Source organism: Triturus cristatus, chromosome 9 (assembly GCF_964204655.1).
Source record: "Triturus cristatus chromosome 9, aTriCri1.1, whole genome shotgun sequence".
Classification (NCBI taxonomy): Eukaryota; Metazoa; Chordata; class Amphibia; order Caudata; family Salamandridae; genus Triturus; species Triturus cristatus.
In genome coordinates this window covers 646,858,630-646,885,002 of record NC_140592.1, presented here as the reverse complement: position 1 = coordinate 646,885,002, position 26,373 = coordinate 646,858,630, and positions in this window count along the sequence as shown.

Here is a 26,373-nt window from a genome sequence, read left to right as displayed (position 1 = left end):
CCGTCTATGTTACAGCTGCCCTCCATCATTAAACAGGTTCAAGAGGACCATGGAGCGGAGTCTGCGATAGAATTGGGGATGCGGCTCCTCGGAGATTTTGGCCTGGTGGCTACCATGATAATGGGAAACCTTAAGGGTGATGCGTTGCACTTTCAGGTTCGTAATGAACTGAAGAAGGTTGCTGAAGAGGACAAGCCGCAGGAATTTGCTAAAATAATCGCAGAAGCATATCGTGATTTGGGTCGTAGCTCTTTAGGAGTTAAGCCTGTGATCAAGAATCCCGATTCTAAGCAGCAGGGTAAGGCAGGAACTTCTGGTAAGGATGAACGTCCCTTTTTTCCAAAACAAAAGTGGCCGTTTAAACAACAGGGCAAGCAGCAGCAGAAACAGGGCTCTCGGCCTGCCTCTCCCGTACAGTCAAGTAGTGAACGCACTTATGATCTGCGAGATCGTGCTACTATTAAGTCTCCTGATAGATTTCAGGTTTCTGAACCGCGTTCTCCTCGTTCTTCACAGGAAACATCGGCTACACAGTCTGGTGGCGGAGGCGGTGGCAAAGGTCGGGGTGCTCCACAACAGCGTGACCAACCCCGACAGACTGAGGGTAAAGGCAAGCAGGACGAGTTTGCTCGACAAAGACCCCCGTTTCAGAAGAAGAAAGTGGCGGCTCTGACGGCAACATATGCCTCAGATAGTGCGGACACAGCTTCAGAACCGGACATGGGCGCTGACGCTACTAGACAGCGCAGCGGAAATTACCATAGTCCGTCAAGCTCTGCGTCCATTTCTGGCGGCGACAGCAACTGATGTATTGGTTACTGTTGAAACAGCTGACACCAGAGTGGCTCCCCCTGATAGACTTTATGAAATAGTCTTATTAATAGAGGGTGACATACAACGTACTATAAAAGGGATTTTTTGGGATAATCTGACCACCACCTATGATATCCTCCTAGCGGAGGCAGATTGGCCCCCGGCCTTCATTTTGGAAGCTCCTAGAGGGGAGGAGAAAATCCTCCCGTCCTTTGCGCACACGGTGCCTAAGGACCAAGCTGAAATGTACGCTGGTGAGTGGGCGCTGGCGCTTGCGCCAGCGGTATATCGTACTCAGGTGGGTTGGGACCGGTTGTCCCCCTGCCATGAGATTCCATTGCGGTCTATGCCCCAGCCTCAGCCCCAATATCCCATGCGTCGTGAGGCTAGACCTCACGTCGCGGCGATCCTTGAACAATTGGAATATCAGGGTGTAATTGAAACATGTGTGTCCCCTATGAATAACCCTTTATTCACTGTGACGAAGCCTGACGGCTCGTACCGTTTAGTTTTGGATTACCGGCACCTAAACTCCCATTGCCGGACCTGCGCGGTACAAAATACCCATAGCTCGGCTCTAGTCGACAGTCTCGTGCGTAAACGATTTAAAACGACACTTGACATTTCCAATGGCTTTTTTAGCCATAACCTGTCCACACTGAGTAGCCAGTGGACAGCGTTTACTTCGGGCGGTAAACAAAAACAGTTTACGAGATTAGCCATGGGCTACAAAAATAGCCCTGGCGTCTTTTCCGCTCGCGTGGTTTCCCTCTTAGAAAGAATAGACCCCGAGGCATACTCCTATGTTGACGATATCTACCTCACGGATGACGAGCTGTTGCCGCATCTGTCTCGAGTCGACAATATTGTAGTGAGTTTTGCTGACTATGGCTACAAATTCAATTTTGCGAAGTCTCACATCGCGGAATATACAGTGTTGTTTTTGGGCTACGAGCTCAATAATGAAGGAAAGGGGTTAGCTCCCCACTTTCTGGAGAAGTGCGCATGCTTGAGTGCGCCAACGACACTAAAGAAATTACAATCTCTACTGGGCTTTCTGAATTTCGGCCGTACGTACATTCCTGATTATGCCCAGCGTATCAAGCCGCTTTACGCCTTGGTACAACCCACATTTTCGAAGTCTAGCTGGCAGCTGGAACATTCTAAAATTTTACAGTCTTTACAGGCTGACCTTCTTGCTTCACAATATTTGCTGACACGTGATAACCGCACCAACCTGGTAATAAGAATAGTGCCAGGCGCCGTGGGTTTCACGTATTTGACGTTTAATGAGGGCGATACAGTCCCCATTGCGTACAAATCCCACTTGTACACCTCTGCTGAATTACGTTTTTCCGCGGTCGAAAAAGTTCTGACTGCTGTACAGATGGCGATCCTTAAAGAACGCGCACTGTCACATGGGAAACAGATTCTGGTTGTAACACCCTATCCCGCCTTAGAAGCGGTGACAAAGGCAAGTGTACCAAATTCTAAAGCTTTGCATCCTCGGTGGATACAATGGGCCACAACACTGACGTCGCCAGACGTCACCTACATCTTTGATGCCTCATTACAGACTCAAGAGTTCTTGCAGTATGAATTCGTTCATCCGGCTCCTCTGTCTTTGCGCCCGCTCGAAGAATACCATTGTGTCATATACACTGACGGGTCTGCGCAGCCCGCAATTGGATCAAAGCACGCCTACTCAGCGGCTTGCGCAATTGTCGTAGGTACTTTCGTAAATGGTGAATTCCAATCTGATGCAGTGCATACGCAGTCATTGGGCGATTGTACCGCGCAATTGGCGGAGCTTCGGGCTCTAGTGCTTGCACTGGAGTTTGCCGATCCCCGAGTCACTACTCTAATTGTGAGTGATTCTTTCTACTGTGTCCAGTCCTATAATGACAATTTACACTTCTGGTCTCAGAATGATTATCGAGACACAAAAGGTGGCACAATTAAGCATAAAACGCTTTGGGTTCGAGTGGCAGACTTTAAAGAACGTCTCCCACTCGTGAATGTAATTCACACTCTTGGTCACCAACGACTTGGTGTCCATGCTGTCGGCAACGGCTTGGCTGACGAGGCAGCAAAAACAGCAGTGGCTACATACTTAGTGGCAGCAGTAACCAGATCAAAGAGTAAGATTGATGATGACATCTTGGCAGCTATTGCTGCTACAGAAAAGGGAGGCGATTACCCGAAGGGTTTTCCTTCTCGTTACATTTACCATTTAAGTCCTGACAATGTCCCATTAGTGAGGATTAACGACGTTGGTGACAGAATTATTCCCAACGCGGACTGCAGACCCGCACTGATTCTGGCTGCTCATGAGGGGTTGGCGTCAGCCCACGCCGGAGTGTCAGCCACTATATCTCTGCTACAACAACGTTACTGGTGGTTCGGTTTATATAAACAAGCGCGCGCTTATGTTCTCGATTGTGACATTTGCCAACAGATTAAACCTTCTACTGTTGCGCGCCCATCACAAACACAGTTGTACATATCCAATAAACCATTTGGTTGTGTTTATTTGGATCACTGCGGTCCTTTTTCTTCTGATACTGCGTACAAGTACATCTTGGTTGCAGTGGATTCGTGCACACGTTTTCTGTGGGTATGGCCACAAAGGAGTGCTGACTCGCGGACTGTCATCAGAGATTTGCGTGTCTTTGTGGGAACTTTTGCGTGTGGTACCTTCCATTCTGATCAGGGCCCTGCGTTTGCCTCTAAGGCTTACAAGGAGGCTATGAGAAATTTGGGGGTCCTAGTCAAATTTTCGTCCCCCTACCGACCTGAGGGTAATAGTGTGGTGGAGCGAATGAACCGTGACTTAAAGCAATCATTGACAGCCCGTGTTTTAGGCACAGGCCGGAACTGGCTAGCCCATTTGTATAACGTTCAACGTGCACTTAATAATCTCCCTAGAAGGTCTCTGGGTGGGCGGACCCCGTACATGATGCTCTTCGGAATCAGAATGTTTGTACCAGACCTTGATGGTCTAGACATGGCGGCGTCGACCGCACCCTTTGACGTAGATGATCACTGTGCTGTTTTACAGACTCTGCAAGAAGCCAGAGACACTCTATCGAAGGAACACATGCCCTCCACATCTGAAGCTGAAGTTCAGATTCCGGTAGTCGGCTGGCTACCCCGAGTTGGTGATCTGGTCCGTGAGAAGGTGGAGAACAAGAAGGAGTTCGGCCCCTCTTATCGTGCACCAGTTCCAGTGCTTGGAGTGCAGGGTACAAGAACAGTCATTTTACCTCCACTTCCTGGTCGCAAAGAAAACAGGTACATCTCTATTGACAATGTCAAACTTCAGCGAGTGGCCGATACTTCTTAGTGTAACTCCAGCAGTTTCATGCCAGACGATGCAAAGAAATTCAATGTTGACTCTTGCTTCTAACACCTTGCCTGATGTTGCCATCGAGATGCAATCGGTTACTGATCCCTTGTTGATACCATCGGCTGGTGGTTTGCCCGAAGAGACTGAGTATGCTTATCCTACACGTGGTCCCTCACCTGTTTTACAATCTACGGCGCTTGGACAGTCCCGTTTCTCCTTTGACACTAACTCATTGCCCTCAAGCCCCCCGTCGAACATTGCAGTTTTTTTCAGCTGGTTTAAGAGACATTTTTTGATTGCCCCTTGGACATACATTTGGCTGTTGCTTTTCAGTGTTTTTTTGTTTATGTCCATTGGATTTGTAATAGTTTTTTTCCGTCTTGTGGATGGCCACTATCTGAGTGAGAGATCGACAATTAGACTTATCAATGGAACTTTGGCCCCCCACTCCTCGTCCCACATCATGAAGAGGGACCAGACTTTTGTGAATATTACTGCCTGGCCCGTCTTGGATGGAATCGCATGGGATGCTGTTAAATTCCAAATTCATGGGCCTACAGAGGTCATTAATGTACCTAATGTATTTCGTGTTTCTATGGGTGATGTGGTTAGGCAGAACATACGTTCTGATGATTGGGATGTACACGCCATTGAATCACTGTTTTCTGATTTGAAATATTATGCCGCTTTTGATGCTGAAGATTTATACGAAAATGCGGCTAATTATGCGGAACAGTATTGTTTTCAACATTATGGCAATCATTTCCTGCATAAAGCAAATACGTTTAGAAATTTTGTAAATTTTACCCAATGGGAACACTGTCCTACTCCCGAATTCGGAAGTTCACAAACACTGGTTAACAAGTATTCATATTTTACCGATTTCAGTGTTTCCAACCCGGCGGCGTTTTATTTTAAGGTGCTGCCTGAGTCTGCCGCAAAGGTTAGACTGACACACACGAAGCTACTTTATTCTAAGTCCTTTATGGACGAGTTGTCAATCAAAGGTTATGATGTATGGAAGGCTACTATTGATCTAAAGTCGGTTTGGGGTTCCAAGCCGTGGCAGGTACAGGGTACAGAGGCTTTACATCGTGCCTGTCTTATACCAAATCATATTTTATTTTTAAATTCATCCATCTTCCAAACCACCTGTTTCGGATTGGCTACTTCTAAACAATTAAAGTCACCTTCTGTGCCAGATCTGGGCGCTTATCCCAATTGGGATAACCACACAGATCTGTCCCGCGCTGCTTTGCAATCCTTGTTTTCAAATACATCTTTCAATATTTCGAAAGTTAATAGTGAGGGTTGGTTAATTTGGCAAAGCAGTTCAGATATCTGTCAACGACGTTTTCTGGGACTGAAACCGGGGTATACTCGAGAATGTGTAGACCCTCGGTTTGAGTCGTCACATACTGTCACTACATACTCTGTGGGCAAGTTATGTCAATCTTGGCTGCGACATTCCACTTTGGCGTCTGTCAAGGATCACTTATCACAATTACATGACAGAATAGATTTGAATGATTTTGTTAAGGGTCCTGTGGGCGGCAGAACCAAAAGGTGGGCGTATGCTATTTACAACGAAGTCTGGAAGTTGTCACAGATTGAGGCGGCTTCCAGATTGAGAGCTATTGACCAAGCAAACATGGAGAAGGTTTTAGCCGTTATAGATAATAGCATTAGCACTCTCTCTTCTAGGATTTATACATTAGATAATATTGTTTCGTCAGTTGTTGATATTGTGCATGATGATATGTCTGTGTTATATCATGGTCAAAACCAGTTGCGTTCTGTTATGCAGTTTGCGTGGACATTGCAGACGTTAAAGGCAGGGAGGGTCCCTTGGGACTATTTGAACACTACATCGTTATTCCTTCCCTTTAACCTTACTGACAAGCAGCGCTTTATGTCCATGAAGGATGCTACATATTCATTGTTACATATTGAAAAATTAGAGCCATTGCCCTTCTCAGTAGCGGAGATCAATTCGGCTACGTGGCTAGCACACGGATTGATAACTCTCCCTTTTGCGCTTTTTAAGTTTACGTCTTGTATGAAACATTATGCTTTAGGTAGATATGAACCGCTAGGCACCGCTTTCATACACGAGGTTTGGTCCCTCCCCTTTACGTATAGATGTACTAGGGACGGAACTGAGGTTTATTTGAAAGGCGAGGAATGCACCACGTCACCAGACCATTCCTTGGTTTGTAGGCACATTCATTTACACGGTGCATGCAATGTACAAGCCCCGAATTTGGCCTGCGTTCTGCGAGGTATCCCAGTGCCTGTGATTACCCCTTCTTTCTCGCTGCTTGCTAACGGTAGTTATTTAATTTTGAATAATGAAGCTTGCTGTGGGATGTTAGTGGGAATCCCATACATAGTAACTGTCTCGCAGAAAGTTGTCTGCTGCAATAATGTTCTCTTTCCACCCCCGCATGGGCGGCTGGATGTTTCTATCTGGCCTTCGATTCCAACCTTGAAAGCAGAGTTCAACAAGTTGAGCAGAATAAGAGCCTTATTGTCCCAAAAAGAGGTGTCTTTGACTTCCTCTCGTGAAACATTCGACCTTCACGTAGCTAATACGCGCACAGAGGTACAGGCGCTTCTGAATACTGACCTCCCCCTACATTTCGGCTCTTTGATCCAAACTATTTTCAATGCCTCGTCCACGACCGGCCTGGCTCATTTTTTTAAACTTGTGGGCTCGGGTCTCGTGACCTCTTTCCAAACTATTTTTGGTGTGGTTCCGGGCTTTTTTCATTCCCTTTTCTCGAGCATCTTTGGAGGTGTTCCGCTACTTCTGGCGCTAGTGGCAGGTGTGCTGCTTTTCCTTTTCATACTACGAAATGGCTGCTCCATCTGTGCCACTCGTGCACCTGTCCCGCCTGCAGCTTCTTCGGGATAGGATGCTTGACTTTTATGGAACTCTGCCATTGGCGACATTAAGCCTGGCGTATGGATTGTCCTTCCGGTATTGCTACTTCACCTGCGTACAGCCTGTGCTACACTGCCTGGATTGCCCCTTTGAATGGCCTTTGGATTTGTGCTTGACCAGCCTGGTGTCTCCGGTGCCGGATTTCGATCGACTAATGAGGCCCTTAGTGTCTCACGAGTTGACCTGTTCTGGTGTCCGGATAATGGCTTGTGGAGCAGCACATGGGATCCTGGGTAATTGGGACATCTCTACAGCTGCCTACAACTTCTTGGCTATGAGCTATTTGGAGGAACATTCCGGGTGCCCTCTGATCGTGCTGGAAGCTCCGCTGATTGAAGAACACGTGTGTTCCTTCTCGTTGATGGATTGGATGGCTGAGACTTTCGCTGGCCCTGCAAATGATTTTTTGTTGGAAGCGGTTGCCACATATGCTGCCTATACGTTCATGGATTGACTGAACTATCGTCCTTGGCGCCTGTCGCTCCTGGACAGCACCCTGCCGCGGCATATACACTTTTTTATTTTCTCCCTGATGGTTGTTTTGAGTTTTTTTTTTTTTAATTGATTATACTCACTACAACTGGAAGCACAGGAGATGTAACATGTTGCAGGGGGCCCAGAGAAGATCTTCTAGCCCATTCTAGCTCTTGAGAAATGCGCCTTTCCAGTACGGTGATTTCATCTATAAGAAGGGACCCTGCTTTTACAAAATATGTGTCCTATGTACCTGTGGGGACCCCCGAAGCCGACGATGTTTTACTCCTAGTTGTCCTTGGAGACATCCTTGGCTAGGCAATTGCACAAGACGTGCCGGTTGAACTAAGGGCAGGGAGGTAATCCTCTTCCTTCCTCGTCCGCCCTCAAACGGCCTCAAACGGCCCGCTCTTTGCCCGGTCTACACCCCGAGCTTCGACCCGGGACGCGTAAGCGGGGCTCTGTTAATGTAGAGAATGGAGGTAGTAGTTGAACGGTGCGGAAGGTGGTCAGATCTCTCGACCGGCGATAACAAGCAGTGAGTGCACTCTTATCAAGGAGCCAGCACGTCACTTATATCAAGCAGCACATTGGAGATACTAACTATTGACCTTTTATTTCCTATTCAACTTGGAGATAAGACAGCGCACATATTTCTATTGGATGGTGCGACCATACATATGATGGTTTTACATGGGAATTCGTGTTTATGAACCACATGACTGGATACACTATCAACTACCGCATTGAATTTATTGCCTTGAAAAAGTCTTTTGTAAGACGAAACACGTGTCGGCTGGTCCGTGTATTTGGAACTTACTATCCTGCATCAATAAAGAAATGATGAAAAACAGCTAATATTCCAAGGGTCCTGGATTTATCATGTGACAGCTTAATCATTTGAAGGAATTAACTCTATCTTTCTTGACAACAGGACAGGCATATATGATCTGAATAAGAACTGACAACTTGTATCAGTTGGGTACTTTACCCATATATTGTGTGGGAGTGCTACTTTAGTCTTCTAAAATTGCAATAAAGAATGGAGGTAGGAGTAGGGGAGGAGTCGGGAAGAGGACCAGGTGCAGCTGATGTACAACACGCACAGCAACCTGGTCCTCGCAGTCCCGAGTGCGTGGTGATCCGGATTCAAACAACGGTGTTTCCCCTTTGGCAGAGCACAGCGTACTGCGTGGCGTCCTTCACAGCGTGAGAGCAGATGAAAGAGGGAAGCCCAACTGTTGTGCAACCAGGTCCAAGCCTTCGAGCGGCACAACAGAGTTCCTGAAGGAGTGCCGGGGAGCCAGTGGTAAAGTATACCTAGGGACAAGGCTAAGTCAAGGTCATGGAGAAGTGATCCTTACACCGGGAGAAGGAGAGGCTCCAACAACCCTGGGAGTGACTGAGTGCCAGCAAAGTTATCCTTACAGTCGACGTGCCAATTCCCGGCCCAGCCAGCGAATGAGAGACTTTGCATTCTGATCTCTAATCATGTTGTTTCACTGATGTTGGGGATATATATATATATATATATGTGTATATATATATATATATATATTCACTGAAAAAACCATGGGTTTCACACACGTTATAGTTAGGAATTAGCATTTAAAAACCCTTAGAAATTCAATGAAAAAACCAAAGGTTTCACACATGTTATAGTTAGCTGGACATTTCACTCGTAAAAAACCAATGAAATTTCCCCGTTATAGTTAGTTCAGCTAACTATAACTCGCGCGCCCGCAATCCACTGCTGATGACGTCACATATTACATCACTCATGACATGGTCACTGACATCACTCATGACATCACTGATGACATCTCAAATGACATCACTGATGACATCACTGATGCCATCATCCAGTGAATGTGTGTTTTTCTGAAAATTAAATATGTTTTATATTTATGTATATCTCAAGGTTAATGGAAGAATAAATGGGTATATAATTGTTTAAATGGATGCTTTTTTTTGAAAAAAAATTTGTGTAACTGACTGATTAAGGGTATTATAGTGAATACATGACTTACTGAGTAATGTTTAAATATGAAAATATCTGTATCAGTCTCTCACTTTGTGTATAAGTGTCTGCATGGGTTGGTGAGTAGCTTCATGGGTATCTATATAGGTAAATAGTTCTTTTTTTAAGTATCAGTCTGAGTGTCTGTATGGTTCGGTGGGGGGTATTATGTAGTGCATTGGTGCATGAATGAGTGATTCACTCTTTGTATGTGTTGAAGACAACATGTGTGCAGGACTGTATGGGTGGATGAGTGTGTGTATGGGTGTGTTAATGAGTGAATGACTGTCTCAATAGTGTCTTTATGAGTAACTACATATCTATTAAACTAGTATATGTGAATATTGGTGTATATAAGTGAGTATATGTGACAGTGAGAGATTGAAAGAGTTCCTGTATGAATAAGTATGTGTTTCTATAAGTGTTTGTTTTTTTGACTAACTATGTGTAAGTTTCCGTAGAAGTAAGTGTGGTGGTGTGTGTATAACTGTATAAGCTAATAAATGTATGTTTGTTTCTTTATTAGCATGAGTGACTATGTGTGAGTAACTCTATGGATGAGTGGCATTGTGTCACAGGATGTATAGGTGTATGAGTACATATGAAGAGTGAGTGCATGTATGAATGACTGTATAGGACTGTTGGTGAATGAGTGGATGTGTATGTGGTTCTAAGAATTACTGAATAGGTTGTTGTAACTGATATTGGTATGTCCATTTTTTTGAAAATTTTAGTTTCTATTTTTGTATGTGTGTATCAAAGGTTATATTAGGGTGAGAGGAGGTCTGCCACTCTATCACAAGGATGATGTCATCAGTGATGTCATCAGTGATGTCATTTGAGATGTCATCAGTGATGTCATGAGTGATGTCAGTGACCATGTCATGAGTGATGCAATATGTGACGTCATCAGCAGTGCATTGCGGGCGCGCGAGTTATAGTTAGCTGAACTAACTATAACGGGGAAATTTCATTGGTTTTTTACGAGTGAAATGTCCAGCTAACTATAACATGTGTGAAACCTTTGGTTTTTTCATTGGATTTCTAAGGTTTTTTAAATGCTAATTCCTAACTATAACGTGTGTGAAACCCATGGTTTTTTCAGTGAATTTGCAAGGTTTTTTAAATGCAAATTTTTTTTTTTCATTTTTTTTTTACATATTTTTATTATAATTTTCTATCCTTTTTTAAAGACTATGGTTAAATTTTATAAATTCTACAATATGTTTTTTTTTTACCATTTTTATAAAATAAACAGGTAAGATTTATTAGTATAACATATTGGTTTTTTAAAAAAAAAAAAAAAATTTAATTTTTTTTTTAACGTGCGCGTACGGTAAGCGCACGTCTTGCTTTCATTACGTTAGATTTCTACGCTGTTTGCGTTCATTTACGCAATTTGCGTAGACGTACGTCGCGCGCGTGCAGCGCGTAACGCGTACGCTGCACGCGCTTGTTACGCGGAAGTGAAGGGGCGTGCCTGTTTTGCGCATGCGCACGAGCGCGTGTCTTTTTTACGCGCATGCGTACTTTTACCGTAAGCGCACCGTAAGCGTAACGTACGCGCACGGTGGGTCATGTGATCATGAAACACAACTTTTGATTGGTTGAAACTACTTTCAGTTCTAGAACACTCCTACACCACACCCATTCCCCTCATTTCTGCTTGTGATCCCTTAGGAGAAGGAGCTGAGTTGTCTTTGTGATACGATGGCAGAACAGCAGAACTCTTCTGAGAGTGAGGCTAGCAGCACTACCTTGAGGCAGAGAAGGAGGAAACAAAAGAGCTCTTTCATATGGGAGTATTTTTCTTTTCCAGAGGACAAGAAAAAGGTAAATGCACCCTTAGTGACTTGTAAGCTTTGTGGCCGTGTACTTTCAAGAGGGAATCCCAACAAGAAGTATTCCTTCGGGAATCACACCATGTTGAGACACCTTCAAGATGTACACGGTAGGACATTTGCTCGACATACTGAAGGTAACCCTTCAGTAAGTCAACCAAGCACATCCACAGCAGCTCAGCCTGGTCCATCATCTGCAGTGCCGAGTCCATCTTCGGCAGGTCAGCTGAGCCCCTCATCTGTGGGGGGAGCATCTCCTTTTTCTCGTCCTCTGGAAACCAACCATCGGTTTGCGAGGGTTTTAATTCGGTGCGCTACTTGTCATGATCTAATTTGACATAGGGAGACCAGTGTTGCCCTAGTGAACAATTTAATAGATCAGCACATTTGTCGTACCGACTAATATTCCCATTCTTTCTTTCCTCTGTCCCTGCATGAACACAACGGCTCTTTTAAGAGCCAACCTTACCTTTTAACTTTTTTTTATATATTTTTTAAAACTTTTTTTATTTTTTTTTTCCGTAAAACACTAAAAATCAATTATCACATTACAAGGTCCTTGAGAGACTACAATGATAAACTGAAAATGTGATTGTGGAGAAGTGGAAAAAAGGGAACATGAAATTGTTGACTTACCATACCCACTCAAAAAATTATTTATTAATTAAAATTTAATTTTTATTGCTTTAAAAATGGTTCAAGTTTTCGAAAATTTTCTATCTCAATCTGAAAAAAAAGAAAAAAGTATTAATATTTAATAAAACATTTTATAATACAGTACACATATTTACATATTTTCCCCCAAAAAGTTTTTGCCTTTTTTTTGCTGTTTTCAGAATATATTGCATTTCACTATAAATTGTGAAAGCAATTGCATTCATCATTTAACAGCGGGCAAAAAAAAAATAACAATCTCAAAGATTGTTTTAAAAAAGCCCAGAATCTCTTCTCACTTAAACATAACATTATAGAAATCCATAATATTCTTAAAAAATATCATCTAATATCAATACTTATTTCTTTAAAATACCGTCTGACATTTTTGTTTCAGAAGTATTATCACCAAAAATATATCTCAAATAACTCCACAATACATCTGGTTCCATTTCCTTTAGGCCAAATAGTAATTTTAAAATTCTTTTTTGATTAAATTTCCAATGGTAATCCAATAAAAATCTAAAGTTTAAATTGTACAGATCTCACCGATTGTCTGTAACATTTTGGTTTCCGAAAGATAAATTAATAATTAAATAAGTCCACAATACAATTGTTTACCTTTCCTCATGGCCAAATAGTAATTTTAAAAATCTTTTTTGAATAAATTTCCAATGGCAATCCAATAACATTCCAAAATTTTAAATTGTACAGATGTTACCGATTTTGTCTAAATTTTTGGTTTTCCAAAGTTTCATAAAAAATTTAAAAAGTCCACATTACAATTGGTTACCTTTCCATTAGGCCAAATGATAATTTGTAAAATCATTTTTTAAGAAAATTCCAATGGTAATCCAATAAAATGGTAAAATTGTTTTGTACACATCTTGCCAATTCTCTCTAAAATTTTGGTTTCAGGAAGATTAGATAGGAATTTGCTAAATCAAAAGGCAAACGTTGCTTGAAAATCAATTGGGAATCATTACACAGTGTCCAGCCTTTTTCACATTTAAGATAAACTGTGTAATGTCCAGAAGTAACAGTAGGTCCTTCATGGAAAATTATTGCAACTGTTACAAAAGTTTTTCCTGAAATTGATAATTGCTGTCCTGTAAACTTCTTTATTAAAGTATCTAATTTTGAACCATCAGCTTTACATCGTTGCATCATTAAAATTACATATTGTCCGTATTCCTTTAAAATTAACGTTGAAAACATTTCAGATTTACACTCACTGCATTCCATGCTATGATTAGCATCTTTAACTAATTTAGCAAAAGTGACTGTTTTACTTTCTGGCAATGTTAAATAAATAAACCTTTCAGAATCAACATTAGAGCCACATATATTGTAACAGTTTTCACAACTATGTTCCCATTTATAAGAGAGACCAAACAAATTATCAATGGGAACCCCTTCTTCTTCCAGTACCTGAAGAAAAAACATCAAGAATTCCTGTGCGTCTTGCTGTACATTTTGAGAAAACTGTGTTCGTCCTGAACATACATCTAAAAGTTTTCTAATTTCAGTAGCACTTTCTATTTGAGTTTTATCATTACTCAGCTTTTGAAAAAGGAGACTCAACTCAGAACAGAATCTTTGTCCCTGATTTACTATTATCTGCTCTTGCACACTTTCCAGATAAAAAGCAACATTCAGCACTACATTAGCGTAGCAGTTGACACCAGAGCTATTTTCAAAATGACATCCTACAACCTCGTCTTCATTTTCCTTTTTCTTTTTGCTTGCAATTACATCACTCCTCTTTTTTTTCCTCCTCTCTACATCTTCATTACAGATATTCTCATTTCTCCTTTTACGAGAAACTACACGTTTCTCCAACACAGGATACTGACCTAAATGAGGAGCATAGCTTCTTCTTAATCTATTATACTCCTTTACACAATTTGTATCAGCACTAACTTTAGAGTCATCAAAGTCTATCATGAATAAACCAGATAATGTTTTCACTCGTGACAAAGCTACATAAGCCATACCTTCTTTGAACACAGTTGAACCAATGTTCACAAAAGCACAATCTACAGTCAATCCTTGAGACTTGTGAATAGTTACAGCATATGCTAGAGAAAACGGAAACTGCTTCCTACGTACATATAAGTCTTTCACAAGCATGAAACGAACTGAACAACGACAAATATCTTTAACTTCTTCTATCTGATCAAATTTTATTTTTAAACATTCAATTCCATCTTTTTTCTGATAATTAATAAAACCCACAACTCTTCCCATAGCTCCATTAACTAAACCCTTTTCAACATACAAATTTCTCCTTAAAAATACTCTACAGTTCATGCAAACATATAGATTTTTTTCTAATCCAGCTGTTTTGGAAATGTTCTTCTCTAGTGAATCCAATTTATTTTTCAGTGTGCCTGTTAATGTGATAGTAATTCTTCCATCTTCAATTTTATCCACTGCTTCCAATTTCCTGATATCTTCCTTTTCCAATTTTAAAAGCTCCTCATTGAATATTGAGCATTCACGTAGAGTTGGCATTAAGCAGATGACACTTTTCTTTTCTGCAATGTTCTTGTATATCTTCTCTGCAACTATTTCTTCTTTTGGAAATAAATTATGTAGCAGCCGACTCTGTAATGCTTTTTTGCCAACTTCTGTGAGTAGTCCAATACTGATATCTTTCAGAATACTTCCATATTCTTCATCGTTTGCTTGCCTCATATTAGTAGTACGTTCCTTGTACTCAAAGAAGGACCAAATATTTGCATTACCAATGCTTCCCAATGACTTCTTTGTGTCTTCTTGTGTCACAGTATTAAACACTGGTTGTCCTTTAACTGGAGTAAGCTGTAGAAGATCCCCAAATACAATGACATGTTTTCCACCAAATAACACGTCATAGTCTGTCCTTAGAATTTGCTGCATTCTTAAATGCACAAAGGCAAGCATTAAGTTTGATACCATGCTCACCTCATCAATAATGAGAACTTGCATCTTCTTCAATACTCTTGAAACTTCCAAGCATGCTTCTCCAGTTAGCTTGTTGTATTGTATTTTGTTCTCATGCTCCACTGGTAACATTAGCAAACGATGTAAGGTGATTCCTTTTATGTTATATGCTGCTAACCCAGTTGGAGCAGTAACCACACAAGACAAAGTAGAATCCGTTTTTTGCTGTAGGTAGCTTCTGATGACTTTTATTAGGAAACTTTTTCCAGTTCCAGCTTGTCCGCTTACATACATCCTGATTGGATGAAATGATGTGCATGAGCACTCTTTTTTTTCATGTAGAAATCCGTGATCAATTTTGTTTCTGATCTCTTCATAAATTTGTTGCTGCACTTCGTTCAGTTGTCTTTCCAAATTTTGTAAGTCTATAAATTCTTCTTGAGCTTGATTCATAGCCGTTTCCACTTCATTCATGGCTATTGATGCTTCATTTTCAACTATTGGTTGTCCTAGGGGATCTTGACTGAGTGTTCCTGAACTTTGGCTGTCCTGAGAACTGTCTCTAGCTACTTCTGCTGCAATTGTAGTTTCCTGTTCAATTTCTTCATTTAACATTTGCAGATAAGTTGTGAATGTATTGCATTGTATGCTGTCTTTGCAAGCATTAAATGAATCTTCATAGCTTTGAAATTCTCCCAGTAGTTCATCCTCTGTACGCCATGGTTTAAACAGCTGTAAAAGAGCCAAGTAGTAAAATTCCTTTTTGTCAGTAGTGTCGCAACTCAGCTTCCGGTGATTTATCAAACTTCCTTTTGTTTGCTTCACCAAACATCCTTCCTCACCAATGACTTTATATTTTCCATTTTTGATGTCTTCTGCGGCTTTCCGTGAATAAATGTAGTTCTGCAGCACTTCATAGAGACACATGTTCTCCAGATGTTGACTTCTCTTGGGATAATATGTGTCCAACATGTTTGATTTCAAAATATCTGTACTTTCTGGGTCATTTCTCATTGCCGCAAGGCCTAAACTTGCCCAAATTATTCTTCTTGATTTCGAGTAGAGACTTGCAGAAGATAACCTATCTGAACATTCATAGGATCCAATTTCTCGATGCGATAACATCTTTAAACTGAAACTGTACAGCTTCTTACTGACAGTCTTCTCGTGAGAAATCTCTTCCCACATTTCCTTCAATTCCGTTTTCTCAGATTTAGTAATGTAAGACGTTACATATCGAGCAACAGCAATGGAATTGTCAGCTACATACTGTATATCCATGTTAGCATTCCACATGGATAAAATGACTGGGTTGTAGTCATTTATATTTTTTGATTCTTCTTTTCTTTTTAGGTTGTAGGTATTCTTAGGTGATTTTCTTGTAATAGTATGTCTCACAGATGACGTAAAACTGTTTACTCTTCCATTTGAAATAACAGGTCTAGGAAATCCAAATCGACATTTAGTGTAGTATTTTTCTTTGCTCTTGTATTTCCGTCGACAGTATTTTCCACACCGATGACTTTGGAAACGTAAAACTTGCTCCTTTAACTTTTTCTCTTCTGTGCTTTTTGGTATAGCACATGTTGCATATTCTTCAATGTAAGATAACACTGCTTCATCAGTATCTGTTCCAAACTTTAGGGCATCCTTGATCCACAACAGCATATGAATATGAGGAGCACCTCTTGCCTGGTACTCTTTTCTCCAAAAGAAATCCACTACTTCTCCAAGAGGTGGATTTTTTTTATTGCAGATGAAGGAGATCATAGCCTCAAATCTATGATTGAAATATCTGCAAACATTAACCGGATCCAATGAGCACAGTTCTCCTGCTGTCTTGTATTCGATGTTTTTAATGTTTGAATTTGCCTCTCGTAGAAAATCCAGTAAATCATCCCAAGCGTACTCGGCACAGCTTAGGGTAAGGAACCATGTTGGTGTTCCTAAATTCCGTAACATGCATTTTAATTCACCATGGCGTCGGTACCAGTATTCATTTGTCCCACGCTGACAAGCGATCAGATTGATCAGTTGTGTTTCCAAATGATCATCTTGGTGCTGCACTTTCTCCATAAAATCCTTAGCAGACACATTTTGTAAATGTACTCCACTTTTTAAAATGTGATTTACTGCATATGATAATGCAGACAAGTCGCTTTCAAATAAAAGATGGAACAAATAAGGAATACTTTGTCGAAATCTGGGATCTTCTGCATATAGTCTTGTAGTCCGATACTCAGAAGCTGGAATCTGTTCTGGACGTTCATCGTATCGTCCTCCTTTTCCTTTAGGAAACAGCTGGGGAAAACATCGAGCTTCCAAGCTTTCCTCCCATACACTCACGGGAGTTCCTTTTGCTTTCTTCATCTGAAACAGATCAATATTGTCTCCCATAGCTTCTTTTGAATGTAGAGGATGTATGCTAAAATGTTCATAAATTTCTTCTTCCTTTGACTTGTCCACTTTTTCAAATTGTCCAGTTGGTGTTTCTGTGTCTTCTTGTAAATCTTCTTCTTCTTCTTCTATATAAATTGATTCATACCATTTGTTATTCCTTTTCAAATACAAATTTGCTCTTTGTACTTTCCGTACATCTACCAGCTCCTGCCAAATCTTCTTATTCTTTGTAGGTACACCATTAACCAGAATAACTAATGGTTCAGTTTCCAAAGTATCTGCATCAATAGTTTCCATATTTTTTTTCAAATCCAAGGGCAAATACACCACTCTACCTTTTAAACCTCTCAGTAAATCTGAAGGAGGTAATTTACCAGTTTTGGGCTCCATACGTACTATGGTCTGGAACGGATGAACACATTGAATAAGTATAGACTCATATGTATTTAATTCAGAAAGTTCGGCAGGAATAACATCCAATTCTAAATTATTATGTACAGCTCTGGTCGGCATTCTATTTTCCTCTAACTTGTTGTAACAGTATTTACAAATACGCTGATCTTCACCCAATTCAAAACAATTTTCTAGAAATATATATGTGACAAAATCTTTCCACTTATAATTATCTTCATTTTCACTCTTTCTGTAGAGATCAACATTCCTAGTTTGTTTTCTATAATGAGTTCTGCGGCAACAAATACAAGTAATATTTGGTCTTTCATTAGAGATTTTTTCAAATTTTGTTATGTGATCATTAAATGTCTTACTTACAGAGGGTTCTACATTCTCTTCCACTTCTTTCTCATTTACTGTGTCCTTTTCTGCACTGTTTTGTTCAGGACCAAAGTAACAAAACTGAATTTCATCAACAACCTTCTCTACATCTGATACCGATCCACGGAACAGAGCCCTATTCAATTCATCTAACTTTATTGCTGGACTTTTAGCAAAATACAACCGTCTCACAAACTTTCTCATTTCAGTATGATGAACAGCCAGCATCCAAAAATGATGGAAAACACTATTACACACTTTTCTAGATAGACAAGCCAGAGAATGACCCTGCAAACCAGTATTCTCTCTCACTCTGCATGGATCTAGACTTTGAAGCACCTTAATCTTCTGTTTTACACTTTTTTTACTATATTCTCTTAGAAACTCACGAAATTTATCAATAGATTCCTGACGCACAGTGCAAATACTACTACAATTCCAAGTGTACACTGGGGCTTTAGGACGTCTCCCCATAGCCTCATCCGCCATCACTTGTACCTCATCTCTTGGAACCATTATCTCCTTCTCCATTATGCAACCATTTTTCACTTCATAAGCACGACCTCTGGTGTCAACTGCATGCAGCAAACTATTACTTTGAAAATAACTCTCTTCATTAAAAAAAGGTTCACTACTTGAACTATGCATCCATTTTCCTAAAAACACTTTACAAAAGTTTGTTCTGTTCACTACTCTTTTCCTTTTGCTTTGTGATTTCAGTACATTAACCATTTTATCTAATGTACGCATCCTATTCAAAATTAAAATGAATAGTTTCCTTTTTAATTCTAATGTCTTTGCTGCAATGGCTTCAATTTCTTTTTTTCTCTTGTAATATTTTGCCTTTTGCTTATATTTCTTCACATCCTTTATCAAATTGGACATAACTCTTCTCTGAAACATTTTTCTACGTATCTCTTTAAACGCTGTTTTTCTGTTTAAGTTAATCTTTGTTGTTGCAGAAGGTATATTTGCATTAACTAAATTCTCAATTTTTTCCTGTTTTTTTCTATTGAAAACATTCTTTCCAGTACAGACATTTTGTACATTTTTCCTTTTTTTGAAGATGTTCTTTAAAAAATCTTTTATCTGCTTACCAGAAGACTTGTTCTTTTTCCCAACATGAGCATCTCCAACTAACTTAGGTCCTCCAGTTGTCTTCAAATATAGTTTTTTTTGTGGTCTTTCTTTAGTCTGGATTTTGTAGGCATCTTAAATTTTGTTCACTGCTCTTCAGCAATACCTGAAAAAAACTAAAAAAAGATTCCTTTATTTTATTTAAATATATTACTACATTTTTTATGATCTTTTCAAATCTTAAAATACTATGTACCCCTTTCCTACAAGTGAAAATCACAATAACACAATCACAAATTAAATACCTAAAAACAATTCCTGTGTGCACACAGAGTCATGGTTTGAAATTAGGCAGAAAACGAAATTTCTTTGCCAATTTGAAAGCACACTTACTACTCTTTTTTTTGGCAAGTGATAAACACTTTTACAGACTGACACATTATGAATCCACTTTTCAGATTCTGATAAAAGCACATGTCCAAACTGCTTTTTTCAGACCAGCACCATGTGTAACCTGGGTGACTGACTACACTCCAGCAAGGGCAACCAGCCTTAGTGATGCTGAATGTATTTGCATTACTGACTGAAACCTCAAACCCCACTCGGTTGTGAATACTGTGCATGATTCCACAGGATAAGCAGCTGGCTGTGTGTTAAGAGTCTGCTTCTGCATACAAAAAAATGGCTCCCCCTTTCCATCTAATGCAAATGTAAAATCACCAGAGCAATACGCAATAAATCTCTGCCTGTAATTCCTATTTGCACACAGAGTCATGTTTTCACCTTAGTCACAAAACGAAATTTCTTTGCCAATTTGAAAGCACACTTACTACTCTTTTTTTTGGCAAGTGATAAACACTTTTACAGACTGACACATTATGAATCCACTTTTCAGATTCTAATAAAAGCACATGTCCAAACTGCTTTTTTCAGACCAGCACCATGTGTAACCTGGGTGACTGACTACACTCCAGTAAGGGCAACCAGCCTTAGTGATGCTGAATGTATTTGCATTACTCACTGAAACCTCAAACCCCACTCAGTTGTGAATACTGTGCATGATTCCACAGGATAAGCAGCTGGGTGTGTACTAAGAGTCTGCTTCTGCATATAAAAAAATGGCTCCCCCTTTCCATCTAATGCAAATGTAAAATCACCAGAGCAATACGCAATAAATCTCTGCCTGTAATTCCTATTTGCACACAGAGTCATGTTTTCACATTAGTCACAAAACAAAATTTCTTTGCCAATTTGAAAGCACACTTACTACTCTTTTTTTTGGCTAGTGATAAACACTTTTACAGACTGACACATTATGAATCCACTTTTCAGATTCTGATAAAAGCACATGTCCAAACTGCTTTTTTCAGACCAGCACCATGTGTAACCTGGGTGACTGACTACACTCCAGCAAGGGCAACCAGCCTTAGTGTTGCTGAATGTATTTGCATTACTGACTGAAACCTCAAACCCCACTCGGTTGTGAATACTGTGCATGATTCCACAGGATAAGCAGCTGGGTGTGTGCTAAGAGTCTGCTTCTGCATACAAAAAAATGGCTCCCCCTTTCCATCTAATGCACATGTAAAATCACCAGAGCAATACGCAATAAATCTCTGCCTGTAATTCCTATTTGCACACAGAGTCATGTTTTCACATTAGTCACAAAACGAAATTTCTTTGCCAATTTGAAAGCACACTTACTACTCTTTTTTTTGGCAAGTGATAAACACTTTTACAGACTGACACATTATGAATCCACTTTTTAGATTCTGATAAAAGCACATGTCCAAACTGCTTTTTTCAGACCAGCACCATGTGTAACCTGGGTGACTGACTACACTCCAGCAAGGGCAACCAGCCTTAGTGATGCTGAATGTATTTGCATTACTGACTGAAACCTCAAACCCCACTCGGTTGTGAATAATGTGCATGATTCCACAGGATAAGCAGCTGGGTGTGTGCTAAGAGTCTGCTTCTGCATACAAAAAAATGGCTCCCCCTTTCCATCTAATGCAAATGTAAAATCACCAGAGCAATACACAATAAATCTCTGCCTGTAATTCCTATTTGCACACAGAGTCATGTTTTCACATTAGTCACAAAACGAAATTTCTTTGCCAATTTGAAAGCACACTTACTACTCTTTTTTTTGGCAAGTGATAAACACTTTTACAGACTGACACATTATGAATCCACTTTTCAGATTCTGATAAAAGCACATGTCCAAACTGCTTTTTTCAGACCAGCACCATGTGTAACCTGGGTGACTGACTACACTCCAGCAAGGGCAACCAGCCTTAGTGATGCTGAATGTATTTGCATTACTGACTGAAACCTCAAACCCCACTCGGTTGTAAATACTATGCATGATTCCACAGGATAAGCAGCTGGCTGTGTGCTAAGAGTCTGCTTCTGCATACAAAAAAATGGCTCCCCCTTTCCATCTAATGCAAATGTAAAATCACCAGAGCAATACGCAATAAATCTCTGCCTGTAATTCCTATTTGCACACAGAGTCATGTTTTCACATTAGTCACAAAACGAAATTTCTTTGCCAATTTGAAAGCACACTTACTACTCTTTTTTTTGGCAAGTGATAAACACTTTTACAGACTGACACATTATGAATCCACTTTTCAGATTCTGATAAAAGCACATGTCCAAACTACTTTTTTCAGACCAGCACCATGTGTAACCTGGGTGACTGACTACACTCCAGCAAGGGCAACTAGCCTTAGTGATGCTGAATGTATTTGCATTACTGACTGAAACCTCAAACCCCACTCGGTTGTGAATACTGTGCATGATTCCACAAGATAAGCAGCTGGCTGTGTGTTAAGAGTCTGCTTCTGCATACAAAAAAATGGCTCCCCCTTTCCATCTAATGCAAATGTAAAATCACCAGAGCAATACGCAATAAATCTCTGCCTGTAATTCCTATTTGCACACAGAGTCATGTTTTCACATTAGTCACAAAACGAAATTTCTTTGCCAATTTGAAAGCACACTTACTACTCTTTTTTTTGGCAAGTGATAAACACTTTTACAGACTGACACATTATGAATCCACTTTTCAGATTCTGATAAAAGCACATGTCCAAACTGCTTTTTTCAGACCAGCACCATGTGTAACCTGGGTGACTGACTACACTCCAGCAAGGGCAACCAGCCTTAGTGATGCTGAATGTATTTGCATTACTGACTGAAACCTCAAACCCCACTCGGTTGTGAATACTGTGCAGGATTCCACAAGATAAGCAGCTGGCTGTGTGCTAAGAGTCTGCTTCTGCATACAAAAAAATGGCTCCCCCTTTCCATCTAATGCAAATGTAAAATCACCAGAGCAATACGCAATAAATCTCTGCCTGTAATTCCTATTTGCACACAGAGTCATGTTTTCACATTAGTCACAAAATGAAATTTCTTTGCCAATTTGAAAGCACACTTACTACTCTTTTTTTTGGCAAGTGATAAACACTTTTACAGACTGACACATTATGAATCCACTTTTCAGATTCTGATAAAAGCACATGTCCAAACTGCTTTTTTCAGACCAGCACCATGTGTAACCTGGGTGACTGACTACACTCCAGCAAGGGCAACCAGCCTTAGTGATGCTGAATGTATTTGCATTACTGACTGAAACCTCAAACCCCACTTGGTTGTAAATACTGTGCATGATTCCACAGGATAAGCAGCTGGCTGTGTGCTAAGAGTCTGCTTCTGCATACAAAAAAATGGCTCCCCCTTTACATCTAATGCAAATGTAAAATCACCAGAGCAATACGCAATAAATCTCTGCCTGTAATTCCTATTTGCACACAGAGTCATGTTTTCACAATAGTCACAAAACGAAATTTCTTTGCCAATTTGAAAGCACACTTACTACTCTTTTTTTGGCAAGTGATAAACACTTTTACAGACTGACACATTATGAATCCACTTTTCAGATTCTGATAAAAGCACATGTCCAAACTGCTTTTTCAGACCAGCACCATGTGTAACCTGGGTGACTGACTACACTCCAGCAAGGGCAACCAGCCTTAGTGATGCTGAATGTATTTGCATTACTGACTGAAACCTCAAACCCCACTCGGTTGTGAATACTATGCATGATTCCACAGGATAAGCAGCTGGCTGTGTGCTAAGAGTCTGCTTCTGCATAAAAAAAAACCTCCCCCTTTCCATCTAATGCAAATGTAAAATCACCAGAGCAATACCAAACAGCTTTCTGAGACCAGCAACATGTGTAACCTGGGTGACTCACTACACTCCAGCAAGGGCAACCAGCCTCACTGATGCTGAATGTATTTGCATTACTGAGTGCAACCTCAAACCCTTAAAGTATTCCTTATTTTTACCACTACACCTTAAATTTTCGTGAAAACTTAGTCCATATTATTTTACATGTTCCTCACATTTAAATTTCTCCCAAAACAGAAAATAATAAACACAACTTCAACAAAAGGAATTCCAATTCTATTATTCATTTCTTAATTTACCATATGCATCCCCTCTCAAACTCTAAACTCACCTTTAAAATTAGTTAGTTGTGAAATAAATGTGGCACTCAAACAGCAGATTATCAGAGCCAGGATCTCTCTTCTGTACACCTCTCTCCTCTAAGCAGAACCAGATAATGGCAAACTTTCCCTCTCTTTTTCCACACATATACATGTTAATTTCAAATCTCAGTGCTTCCCCCTTTTTTTCAAATGTAATCACACATTTCTATTGGTTGAAAACCAACCCTTTTCCAAAAGTACCCTTCCCCCAACTTGACTTCTGCCTAGTACCCTTCCCCCAACTTGACTTCTGCCTGCTACCATAGCAACAGCTCTTGAAACACTGCTGTGCAGAGTTAGGTCAGAAGTTCACCAAACAATGTTTCAATTCCAAAGAGCAGGAGTGCTTGACTTTTCAAACCTAACAGCAAATCCATAGTACTGTTCTTTAGTAACACATTTTTCTGTACCAATACAAAACATGCTTCTATAAATTTACACATACAGCCTAGTTTTTATTCTAGAATGGTATGAAACAGCCAATCAGTTCTTTTTTTTATAAAAAAAAAATATGTATGCCTCCATTTCCAAACTGTCTTTCATTTCATTTTACCATTCTACTGAATTACACCTCCTGAGTGCATCCAGTTCTCCTTTGAAGATGTTCACAGTGTGGATTGTAGGGCACAGCTATGTCTTCTGGAGTGAAAAGTATGCAGAGAAAACAGATATGGTGAGAGACCTTGCTTTGCCAAATGTAGACATTAAATGGATTGGTCAGAGAGGGTTAAAGTGGCACCAATTGATGCCATTGGTGAAATCCTTCATGCAAATCCAACACCCTGACCTCATAATAGTGCACTGTGGTGGCAATGACCTAGGCACTTTGACTGGGGTAGGTCTGGAAATGCTTATGAAGGACACCTTTGCACAACTGTTTTCACTTTTCCCTAAAACTGCCTTTGTGTTTTCTTACATATGCCAAAGGCAAAAATGGAACTGGTCCAATCATTTTTGTCCGCAGATTGACAAAGCAAGAAAGCACGTCAACAAATCTGTTTCTGCTTTCCTCCGTGACTATGGTATGGGTTCCATTTACCACAACAACTTGCGTTACGACATGCAAGACATTTATAGAGGAGATGGTGTACACTTCACTGATGAAGGGAACAGAGTCTTCCTCTTGAACCTTAGACTCTGCATCGGTACTTACTTGTAGGTACCAATAAAAAATCACTTCATAAACACAACGGCTCTTTTTAGAGCCCCCTAATATCTAAACACTTAAATCTGCATTTCATTTCTTTTTTTTCTTTTTTTTTACCGTACGCGTATGGTGAGCTTACCGTACGCGTACCCCGCGATTTTTTTTAAAATCAATAAATGTTTTCTTTGTACTTTTCTGTCCTTCTTTGACCCCCTTACAAATGTTAGGGGGTCTGTAACTCTCTTCCTTGCCCCCTTTTCAAGATATCACCCTTTTTTACCGGAGTGAAATACACAAAATGGCGGCCGCCGCTTCCTGGTTTCGACCGATTCGAATGTTTACTAAGATCTAAGAGCCAATCAGAATCGCGCTCGCGCACGTCACCGTACGCGTACGGTAAGCGCACCGTAAGCGCACCGTAAGCTGGCTCAGATATATATATTGATTTAAAGGCTATTTTCTCAGAATCTACTGAACAGATTTACACCTTCCTTGACCTGAGGACTACCTCTCTGCCAAATTTCATTAAATTCTGTTCAGCCGTTCGGGCTGTAGCTGTGTCTAAAGGTCCTATGGAAAAATGCATGGGAAAAACGCGTTTTGGGACCCCCCTTTTATCTCAGCCCCCGCTTGACGAATCCCCCCGAGACTTTCAGGGTAGGAGCGGAGCGTAGCGCCCCACCTATTTTGAAAATTTCGCGAGGATTCGTCGACCGGCGCCAAAGTTATTCAAAATAGAATGTTGCGGATTTCCTATGGAAACGTGGTCCTAACTATAACTACCTACTGGCGACCGCCAGTAGGTAATATATATATATATATATATATATATATATATTCACAGAAAAAATCATGGGTTTCAGGGGTGCTATAGTTAGCTGGCCATTTCACTCGTACAAAACCATAGACATTCCTCCATTATAGTTAGTTCTGCTAACTAGAACTCGCGCGCCCGCAATGCACTGCTGATGATGTCACCTATTGCATCATTAATGACATCGTCAGTGACATCACTGATGACATCACTGATGACATCTCAAATGACATCACTGATGACATCATCCAGTGAATGTGGTTTAGTTTGAAATTTAAATATGTGTTATATATATATATACCGATCTGTATTGAAGATTGAGTGGATATATAACTGTCTGGATGGAGGATTTAGTAGCTGTCTGACTGTCTAAGTGAGTAATTAAAAGTGTCTCACTTAATACATGGATTAGTAACTAAACTATGTGAATGTGTGCATCACTGTCTCTGTTGTTGTAACATGCTGCATCAGTTGGTCACTAACTACATGAGTATGTATATTAGTTATTTATTAGTTGGGTGAGTATTTGTATGGGACACTGAGTTTGTGTGTGGTTGGATGGTGTGT